Raw genomic sequence first — 9,438 nt, forward strand, 5'->3', positions numbered from 1 at the left:
GTGGCTGACTGCTGCAGTCCAAGTCACATTATTATTATAATCAGAATCTATGGCTCCCAGACCTATGTGGAAATCAAAACATGCATTTTATCTAAATAACATTTCTTTTTTCCCCCCAGCATCCTGGCCCTTGAGAATCATGGTTAAAATTCCTTTCCAATTTAAAGTAAATGAAATGAAACATGAAGCCCTCCTTCTACCCACAAAAAAACCCAAAAAACAAAAAACAAAACAAAACAAAAAAAACTGCTTGCCAGACAAAATATGATTGCTATTGGGCTGTTTTTTATTTTTCCTCTTGTTATGCTCAAAAACACAACACATCAAAAGTTAAAATAAATATTTAGCTGTCAAAACAAAACACACTCCCCATATGGAAAACACAAGTATAAGCTTGATGACGTTTATTATAAGAACAACTTCCATAGCAAAAACAAATGTTCAAATTGTTTAAAAAGATGACAAAACCAAATGCTGTCATTACGAAGTTCTACACGACAGTCCCAAGGAAGGTAGAAGGCGAGCCGCAGAAAGAATATAAACACCATTGGCTAACTTCCAGTCTTATGGTTATCCCAACAGTGTTCGAAAAATTCAAGTTAGAGAGCAAACGGAGTTCTCCAAAATGACAATTACAGGCTTAGTTCGGGTAGATCCCTAGAACGAATTCCCTGCTGAACTCGATTCTCATCACTGGAGGAAAGCACAGTGATTCACCTCCCCATTCTCTACCTGAATATAACCCATCATCTACGACACGGTACCTCTGAGATCTCTTTTTGTCCAGACCCCGTTTACTCACCTTTCTGCAGCTTGCTCAACTCAGCCCCCTTCACCCTCCGCAAGATTTAGAAAGCAGCAAGGCACAGGGGCTTAGTCATGGGTCTTACGTTCAAATCCCAACTCTCCCACTCAGTTGTGCAATCTTCCCCAAGTCACTTTGCTTAACCTCATCTGGGAAATGCGCATTGTTACTTTGCAGAGCTGCTGGGAGGATCAAATTACACAATGGGTGTAAATTCATCAAGTGTATTTTCTAGAACTACAGCAGGCCTTCAAGTAATGTCAGGTCCCCTTCTCCCCCTACTCCTGGCCACTTACTTCCAAGTACGATCAAACTTAACATTCATGGTTTTAATTACTCTCAAGCAAGCTCAATGGTATATAGGGCATGTAGTAATTTTAATTTTGTTAAGTAAGATTTTGAATGGAGCACGCCACAAGGGAGACGGTACGTTGACGTCGTGCTCAAAAACCATGAACTTCTGAGGAGTAAGATGATCTTCGTTTTGATGTCTGCTTCCAACCCTGACCAGCCGTAAGACCCGAAGCAGGTCACTTTGCCTCTCTCAGCCTGGTTCCTCATTTATAAGAATGTATACGAGTGCCTGGCACAGCGCAAGTCCCGTACACGGTGGCTCTCACCGGTCTTTTAATTAGTCAGGTCGATGTACTGGGACCCATCACTTTAAGACTAGTAGGGTGAGCTCAGCAAACATTAAATGTCACAGGTCAAGACGCTGTTACTGCTTTCTACTCTGCCCGAAGTTACCGTTTTACTGCGTCCTGTAGAGGGAATGCCACCAACCTCAGCACGACTGACATTTCAGGTCACGTAATTCGTTGTGGGGGCTGCCCCAGGTGATGTAGACTCCTTGGCCTCCACCTGCCAGACACCAGCGGCACGCCGCACCCCAATTCATGACAGCCAAAAATGTCTCCATTGTTCGATGTCCCGTGGGGGGCAATACTGCCCCAGTGAAAAACCACTGGCCTAGCACCACCCACAAACAGGGCAGTGCACAAGGATCTCGGGAGGTACCCCTGCAGGAGGGCGAAGGCTTACTAAAGAGCTACTGTTGAGTATCATTCACTCTTTTGGGTTCTATCATCCATTATCCATAACCCAAAGTTGACCACAGAAGAAGAATTTTGTTTGGCCCCATTTGCCATCAGAAGATGATTTTAAGTCACAGGAAGGAAAGCTGGCCTGGCCGCTGTCTCCTCACTACTCCACGAAGTGCTATAAAATGCCGAACTTAAATATCAAGAAGTCTCCTATGTCCTATGTACTTCACATAAAATGTATCTTTTTTTTTTTAAAGGCCATAGACCTTAAGACCCTTAAGATGACTTATAAACCATGTGCCTGGGTGGCTCAGTCGGTTAAGCGTCTGCCTTTGGCTCAGGTCATGATCTTGGGGTCCTGGAATTGAGCCCCGCGTCAGGCTCCCTGCCCAGCAGGGAGTCTGCGTCTCTCTCTCCCTCTGCCCCTTCCCTGCTGTGCTCTTTCTCTCATTCTCTCTCTCTCTCTCTCAAATAAATAAATAAAATCTTTTAAAAAAAAGATGACTTATAAACCATATTATTACCCCAAAATGAAAAAGTATGTCTTAGTCGGGAAGGTGCGGTACTATTTACACAATGACTCTTTCCCTGGCAAGAAACGACTCCTCTGTGTGCGTGGTTGAAGCATGTTTAATGTATATAAAGTGCCACGTTAATGCCCAAATGACTCTGGACACCCCTTGATTATTTGCAACAAATTCTTGGTCTGTTTTTTGTTTTAATACCTGCCCCAGAAGGCGGGAGCCGTTTCTTATGCACCGTGTACCCCTGCACTTAGCTCAGAGCCTCCAACACAGGCAGTAACTCAGGAAATGTTTGTTGAATAAATGAATGGTCATGTATTCTGCTTAATTAAGTACTCTGTTGACAAAAAAAAAGGACCTTTCTTTGCTCTCGTCCAACAGGAACTGAAAGAAAAGATCTTTTTAAGAGAAAATAATTACAGTCTACTCCCTTTTACCCCAAGTCCAAACAACTGGGAAGTTCAATTAACCAAAAAAATTTTGTAGGCAAAAGTTAGGGAAAGCAGCCAAATAGATAAGGCCTAAAGTTCAAGCAAGCACAAACATTTGTTCAACTCCCAATGTTGCTGGCACCAGAGGGGGAAAAAGGGAGGGGTGTGGGGCAGAAGGGAACCAGGAGGTGGAGAGCAGGAAAACAGGGATCAGCCTCTGAAGGTTGGCTTCCATTCCTTCAATAAACTTATTTTTTTTTAATGTCAAAACTTTAGGGGTGAGGGTCAAATTTCTTATGCAAAGGCTTGATTTGCCAATTATTCTTCAAATGGCTATAAGTAAAACCTTTAAGACTATTTAGAAAGATATTTGATCATACTTTTGTTAATTTCTGAGATTTCTTCCTCTTTTATCCCCCTCCAGTCCTGGAGGGCAAACAACAGGTTCTCAAAAAGCTGGGTAAAGACATCATCCATTTACTCCTTTTGTCTGGAGAAACTGAAGTCCCCACCACCCATCAACATGCTTCCCTCTGTAAAAGATTTCACCACTCTCAGCATTCTCTTCCTAAGAGAGAAAAAAATCAGACTTACATTGTATTTTTAAATGCACAGGTTTTAGATTGTCAGCGGTCTGTAGAACGTGTATGGCAATAACGTTAGACGTGGTGCATATAATAGTGCTTATTTACATGCATTTCCATCAATCTCTGACACCAGAATCTCTATCTCCACTTAAAACATTTCCAGTTTAGTATTTCCAGTAAACACATAATTATTTAAGTGGTCCACTCGTTTGGTAGGTATTAAATGAGCTCCAATGCACTGGTATCACACAAGAGGAATCTTACACAAATTTTTTTGTAAGTTTCACTCAAACATCTAGACTTGGTTGGGAAAAAAAAAAAAAAAAACGCTTTCCTTCTCCAAAAATTCAATATGGGAATGGAAGCGTAGAATTTCAGAAACCATATATGGTTACAGATCCTATATGGTAGTCTTCGACTACATACTTATTGCAAGGCGGTTTGCACAAATCATGGCCTATCTGACCAATTTCCTGTCGCATAAAGATTATATTTGCTCTTAAAAATGTTAAATAACCATTTTTAAAGACTGAAGGTAAAGACTAGATTGGAACCTTATGTAACCACAATGGGAAAGCACATATAGCCTCACCACATTAAAGGCGTATGCCTTTTCAGTACGTACTCTTCTTAAGCAAATATGAGCATGAGTTTCCAAAGGCAAAGCTACCATCCCAGAAGCCCTTGCTTCTTCAGTGTAAAGAATGGGGAGGGTTCTGTTCCTGGAGAAGATGAGCTGGGGAGGCAAAGGCTGTGCAAAATTCCAAGGGACTCGTAATTTAAATGTATGCTATTCTGCAAATGTTCACATTTCCAAGGAACAACATCAAATTTACATTAAAACTGTCTTAATCAAGATAACGAAAAAAAAATTATTCCTACTGCTCTATAAGCTTGCCATAGATTTGATAACCCAGGGAAGAATTACAGGCAATTACAAAATGATGGCTCCAATTAGGAAAACTGGATCTACTCCAAATTCAAATCAAAGGGGGCTCAGATAATCCCAATGGAATAATTTAAACGAATATAGGGGACTTCCAGCAAAGGCATACGTTTATTCTATTTCTACCTCTTCTAAAAGCCAAGCAAAATGCTAACACGACGTATCTCTTGCCCTTCAGGAAATTAAAAAACCAAACCTGGAGTCCCCTTTATAAACCTTGTTCTCTCTTCTTTTCCCAAGGGGTCTCCCTGGCATAGGGTTTTTATTTTAAAGGGCAATCCAAACAAACCTGAGAAACTCGCACAGTCCCCAGTGCAGAAAATAATATAGCACTGAACACGAACCACACACACAGTCTTCCCTTGCTCATTTGCAAACCTCTACCTAGTCCTGGACGGCTGAGAAGAGGTCACTAGGAATGGAAGAGAACGAGAAACTTCGAAAGCACAAACCTCTCTCCCAAAACCTAGAACAGACAGCACCTTGTAGGGATTTCACGCTTTGCGAGACGGAAAGGTCACACCCTGCAGTTTTGAAAATCCACCTTCTAAGGCTCAACCCACGTGACAGAACCTTCCTCTGGCTTCTCTAGGTTCCACACTGGAGCTGAAATCCCCCACTCTCCCCACCCCCATTCGCCCACCTCCCCGCCATCCCCTCAGTAGGAAGAACCGCTGCGGACGCTCCCCGCCCCCCTCACTCTCTCTGCACCCCACCCCCAACTCCTCCAACCGCCCCCCTAGCATCCCCGTCGAGAAAACCCCCCGGCGAGCCCGCTCACCTCCACGCCCGCTCGTCCCCACCCCCGCCCTCTTCGTTGTGCGAAGCCGGGCAGGTCCCCCCCCCTCCCTCCCCATCCCCGCCACCCCGGAGGAGCACGCCTGGGGGGGGGGGGGCCCGCCTCGCCCCCGCCCCGCAGCCATCCCGGCTGAGAACACCAAGGGGTGCCCACACCTCACACCGCCCCCACCGCCCCCACCGCCCTCCAGTCTCCGGAGGAAACCAAGGGGCTCCTTCCCCTCGCCCCGCTCCCCACCGTTCCGCGGAGAAAGCACCGGGAGCCCCCCTGGTACGCCCGCTCCCCCGCCCCCACGCCACTCCCTCCTTGGTCGCTCCCCATCCCCACGCCCGCTACCCCGGTGGCGCAAGCCCGGGGTAGCCGAGGCACACACCCGAGGGGACCCCACGGCCCCCACCCCGGCCGGGCGGCCGAGGCCCGAGACCGCAGGTACCCGCCACGGCAGGCCGGGCGGCCGGGGCGGCGGCGGGGCAGGAGGGCGGCCGCTCCCCCGGGCCGCGGGGCCGGCGGGCGGGAGGCGCACACGCACGCACACGCGGAGAGAAAGCGAGCTTACTGCCTGGCGATGCTCGCCGGCGCAGCTGTCTCGGCAGCGGCCGCTGCCTGCACCGAGGCCGAGGCGCGGCGGCGGCGGCGTCGGCGGCGGCTGCGGACTGAGCCCCCTGGGCTGGGCGCTGGATGTAGGGCGCGGGAGGGGCGCGAGGGGAGGGGCGCGCGGGGGAGGCGGGGAGGGGGCGGGCGCGCGCGCGGGGGCGGGGCGCGGCGCGCGCCGGCCGGGCTCTGCCCGCGGGGGCTGCGGGGCGCGGCGCGCGCGCGGGAGCCGGCCCGGCGGGGGGCGGGGGCGCCACGCACCCCGCGCGGCCACGTGCCCCCGCCTCGGGAGCAGCCGGGCTGCTGGCGCGGCGCGGGCGCGCGGGGAAGGTGGCTGCGGGGAGGCGGGGGCGAGCGCTCCCTCCCCCACCTCCCCCGAGGGGCGGCTCTGGTCTGGAGACCGAGGGGGGGGGCCGGGGGCGCTCGGGCCGCCCCCCCCGGGCCCCCCCTCCCTCGCGCTGCAGCCCTCGAGGCTGGCGGGGAGTCACGAGTCGCTGCAGGCAGCCGCGGCCAGGGCAGGGAAGGTGGGAGCAACAAAGAGAGTCGAGCGAAGGTGGCTTCACCAGGGGCCTCCGGTAACCTGCGCACTCCCTGCAAAGCGGCCTGGGTCGGGGGGCGCCCGGTTTCGGCCCCCGACTGCGGGACCCCGTGGGCCGCAACGCCGCCGAAGGACCCACCCGGGACCCTTCCGCTTAGTAACAAGCGGGTGGGAGCGAAGGGAGTTCCATCCATAAGCCTAATGCTACCATCCAGAGGGCTTTACATCGCTCAGAAAAGCACTGATGGCAAAGCAGCACGTGGCTACTCATTCATTCACTCGACATTTGGTTTTCTGAGCCCTCCACCACGTGCCAAGCACTGTGCCAGGTGCTGGGGGTACAGCGCAGAGTCATGCGAAGCACCATCCACCCTGCCCTGGGAGCTTGCAGTCTAGTGGGGGAGACATGATAAAGAAGGGAGAAAATAATCAAATTTGGGCTAAGGCCTGTGCAGGAAAAGGAAGAGGTTGCAAATGGTGTGGTTAGGAAAGGAGGAGGTGACATTTAAGCCTAGCCCTGAAAGTTATGACAGAAGCAACCATAGAAAGAACCAAGGAAAAGCCTTCCAGAAAGAGGGAGCAGATGTATGAAGGCCAGAAGGAGGGAGCAAATCTTGATGCCTGGGAGTTAAGAGGTGGTGATTGTGACTGGCACCAGCAGGGCCCGGGAGAGAACAATATAAAGCTGGACAGGACAGGTTGGCAGGGACCAAATCTCGTACTGCGTCCTAGGCAGACCCCTTTTATTCTAAAAACAATGGGAGGCCATTGAATGAATGGCTTTATCCCAGGGCATGACATGATCTTCTTTGTATTTCTTTTACATTTCTTTTTCTTTTGGAATAATTGTAAATTCACAAACATTTGTAAGCACTTACACGGAGAGATGCTATGTACAGCTTACCCGCTGCTGAACTATCCTACAAGATCACAACCACAATATTGACATTAGTACAATCTAATCTTACTCAGATTTCCCTGGCTTTTCTTGTACTCGTGGGTGTGTGCGTTTAATTCTATACAATTTTATCACTCATGTAAAGGCATGTATCCACCACCACCATCAAAATGCAAAATAGTTCCATCGTTAATTACAAGGATCCATCCAGTTGCTCTTTTATAGCCACACCCACTGCCCTAGGCCCCCAAGGCCTTCGCTGCTGGCCACCATTAATCTGCCTTCCATTTCTATAATTTTGTTATTTCTAGAATGTTATGTAAATGTAAAATGTAAATCATACAGTAGGTCACCTTTGGGGATTGGCTTTTGTCCCCCTCAGCTTAAGTCTCTTGAGCTTCATCCAAATTGTGGGTACCCATAGTTCTTTCTTTTTTACTGCTGACTAGTACTCCCAGTCTGACTTATAATTTCAAAAGATCGCCTTGGTTTTGGACTTGGTGGAACAGATTTGAAGAAGAAATTGGAATTCAAGTAGAGACAGCATAGTGTGGACAATTGTTTTGAGACCTTTCACTGTAAAGGGAAACAGAAGTCGAGGGGAACAAGAGGGACAAGTAGGGAGCAGAGAAGTTTCCCTTTCCTCTTTTGAATTTTGTGAGATGAGAGCATGTTTAGGAATGAGCAGAAGGGAGGCATTGCTGATGAGAGAGGGCTCCCTAAAGTCCCTGCCCAGGCAAGATGAAATAAGAGCTGGATTCTTTGCGGAGGATGGGCCCTCCCCCTGCTCAAATGCCTTCCCCACTGTAAGACCATGGAAGTATATGCTGATGCGGGCGGGGGGGGGGGGGGCGGGGAGGCGCTGACTGTACGTATAGATCACGCAAATCCAGGCTGATGACTTCTGTTTTCTCCTGTGGTGCACAGGCTGGGTGCTGACCTCCCTTAGGAGAGACCATAAGCCCTTGCAAAGCTCCCTTCTCTCTCCCTGGCGCCAATGGCCTGAGCCTTTCCTTTTTCCATTCCAAGGCCTCAGAAGCACTGAAGTTTGGTCTTTCTGGATGGCAAAAGAGGCTCCAGCTTCACACTTGCTAGGAAAAGAAGCTGATCTGCCCCATTCTGATTCCCAAAAGGCTCTGAATAAGCAGGCAACTCCCCGAATGGAATACCAGCCCAGCGTCCAGCCCAAAAGTAGCCAAAAGGCACCCAAAGATGGAGGGCTCTGGATGGGGGGCCCTCTCCTGGGAACCTCCCGGCCATCCTCGGGCACTCCATCAGTGTTATTTGTGGTTCATTTCTCACCAGACTCCTTTCTCCACCCCTTTTCTTTCTCCATCTTTTCTTCTTTCCTTCCCCTTCCTTCCTGCCCTCCATTTTCCTTCCTGCCTCCCCCCACTTCCCTACCCCTTCCTCCCTTCCACAGATATTTATGGTGTGTGACTTGTAGGTACAAGGCATGGATCTCCCACATTGCCCCCCGCTGAGGCCAGTCCTGTCTGCCTCTTAACACTTCATCTCCTTGGATTTGAACTCAACTTTTGTGGGTCATGGAAACACATTGTTCCACTTAAAATATGTAGGGGACTGTGTTGCAGAATAAGGGAAATGAATAAAAGGAAAAAGGCTGCCCAACCAGTGAACCCATGTGCTACATTCTGGTAATGTTTTCAGCATTAAGCAGCAAAAATAAATTACACAGACTAAAATCAGATGGTGTGATCTCAGATCTGATCTTTTTCATTTCTGTTTTAGGAAAGAAATAGGCAGGAGGGGGGGTGGTCTTAGATTTCAACAGAACTTAAAACCCCTTTGGAAGGAAATAGGAAGCATTTATCGGTACATGAAATAATCACGTCCTTTGCCTTCAAAAAGTACCATCACGACTAAAGAGTCTAAGTTCTTGCAAGCGTATTGCTATACCAGTGTATTATTATACCAGTTTATATGCATCCTTTTATTTCCTCCTCATTTTATTTACTCTTCACATTACATACTTATCCCCATTGTACAGATGAGAAGACTGACGCTCAAAAAGGTTCAGCAACTTTAGAGCCAGGACTTAAAACCAAGCAGCATGGCTCCAGAGCCCATAATCCAAAACAGTATAATGTGTTTCCAAAACCATGAAAGAGGAGAGTTCATCCCTTTTACTATTGGTCATCCAAAGTGGCTGATTCTTTCCGGTCGGTGATTCTTTTTTCCAAAGTGATGCCAAGTCCTTCATCTCAATGACTTTGCCCAATCAATGAAACCCATGGGGTTCAAGCGTCTTCTTC

General features: G+C 48.9%; 1 protein-coding gene across 2 annotated transcripts in view; it reads right to left on the bottom strand.

Annotated features, from left to right (window-relative positions):
* FHL1 (four and a half LIM domains 1) overlaps nt 1-5,785 on the bottom strand; it is a 60,111-nt gene extending 54,326 nt beyond the window's left edge. Inside the window, exon 1 of one of the 2 annotated variants that reach the window (XM_026479715.3) lies at nt 5,692-5,785. The gene's annotated coding sequence lies outside the window, so the exon portion shown is untranslated. Of the gene's footprint in view, nt 1-802; nt 918-5,691 lie in introns of those variants that run through there. The other variant, XM_057314901.1, reaches the window with a different exon arrangement.
* Between the last annotated feature and the right edge of the window lie 3,653 nt (nt 5,786-9,438).

This window comes from Ursus arctos, chromosome X (genome assembly GCF_023065955.2).
Source record: "Ursus arctos isolate Adak ecotype North America chromosome X, UrsArc2.0, whole genome shotgun sequence".
Classification (NCBI taxonomy): Eukaryota; Metazoa; Chordata; class Mammalia; order Carnivora; family Ursidae; genus Ursus; species Ursus arctos.